We start from the raw sequence: 1,228 nt of genomic DNA, 5'->3' as shown, positions 1-1,228 counted from the left end.
TTAATCTAGTATAAGACATTGACACTATCATTAGAAGTGCCCCCAGAGGTGTTGGGGCATTCTTCTATAACATGTCCAGGGGATTGGCACCAAGCACAAATCTTAACTAAATGGACTAATGATGGCTCTCTAAGAACAATAACCTCAATGCTCTTGCTAAGTTATCCAAATGGGCTTTCTTGGCTACTATCCCATCCACAAAATATCCTTTACCTCCTATGGTTCTTTAACTCTCTTGGGTTGATTCCCCCTCATGGGTTTTATCAGCTAAGTCAAGTAAGAATTTTCATGCCTTTTCTTCATCTGTAAAGGATGTGAATCCCTCAGGGTACATAGACTCTATCATTTGTTTGGTTAGGTAATCAATACCCTCATATATTATTTGACATAAATACCATAAGTCTAGGCCATGGTGAGGGCATTCTTGGAATAGGTCCTTGAATCTCTCCATAAGTTTGGAAGAGGACTCACTAGGCTTTTGCCTAAATTGAAGGATATCACTTCCAAGCTTATTGGTCTTGTGAGTTGGGAAAAACTTCTAAAGGAAGACAGTTGTGAACTGTTCCCATGAGGTTATGGAATTTATGGGTAACACATACAACCACTTCTTAGCTTGGTCTTTTAATGTAAAAGTGATAAACCTTTAATAGCATTATTAAAAAGCTATTGGATCTTAATTAGAACACATACCTCTTCAAATTCCCTTAGAAATAGGTATGCATCCTCAGAGGTCAACCCATATGAGTGGGACAACATAGTGATATATTGAGATTTGAGTTCAAAATTATTTTCTTGGGATTGTGGTAGAACCATGCAGGAAGGTTGGGCTGTTCTAGCATGGTAGAACCTATCTTTCAGAGATTTAGGTGAAGGTTTTGATGTTGGTCTCCCATATTGAAAGGTTTTAAAGAGAGCAAACTTATAAGGTTACTACTTGTTGGATCTCTTATTTCTAATCGATTATTAATATTACGTACCCACCTAACACTCATGCCACAGAAAATTACCCCCAACTAGAGTAAGACAAGCACAAAAGAATGGATAGCAAAAATTAATTTTTTATGATTTTTTTTTTTTTTGCTTTTTGGGAGCGTATCGGTAGGGATCCGAGGTTGCTCAGGTCAATTCCTGAGGTACTGCTACAAGGCGAAACCTGTCTTTATCATACTGTGAGGCATGGCGACCTCCACTAATACAACTATTATTGCAAGTTGTTCTTCTAAGGAAT

General features: G+C 37.7%; 1 non-coding gene across 1 annotated transcript; it reads left to right on the top strand.

The window, feature by feature from the left end:
- The first annotated feature begins 404 nt into the window (after nt 1-404).
- LOC122082952 lies at nt 405-511 on the top strand. Its single transcript, XR_006141488.1, has one exon. It is a non-coding gene; the product is annotated as a small nucleolar RNA R71 (small nucleolar RNA).
- The last annotated feature ends 717 nt before the right edge of the window (nt 512-1,228 follow it).

Source organism: Macadamia integrifolia, chromosome 6 (genome assembly GCF_013358625.1).
Source record: "Macadamia integrifolia cultivar HAES 741 chromosome 6, SCU_Mint_v3, whole genome shotgun sequence".
Taxonomy (NCBI): Eukaryota; Viridiplantae; Streptophyta; class Magnoliopsida; order Proteales; family Proteaceae; genus Macadamia; species Macadamia integrifolia.
This window is presented reverse-complemented; position numbering and strand designations above follow the sequence as displayed.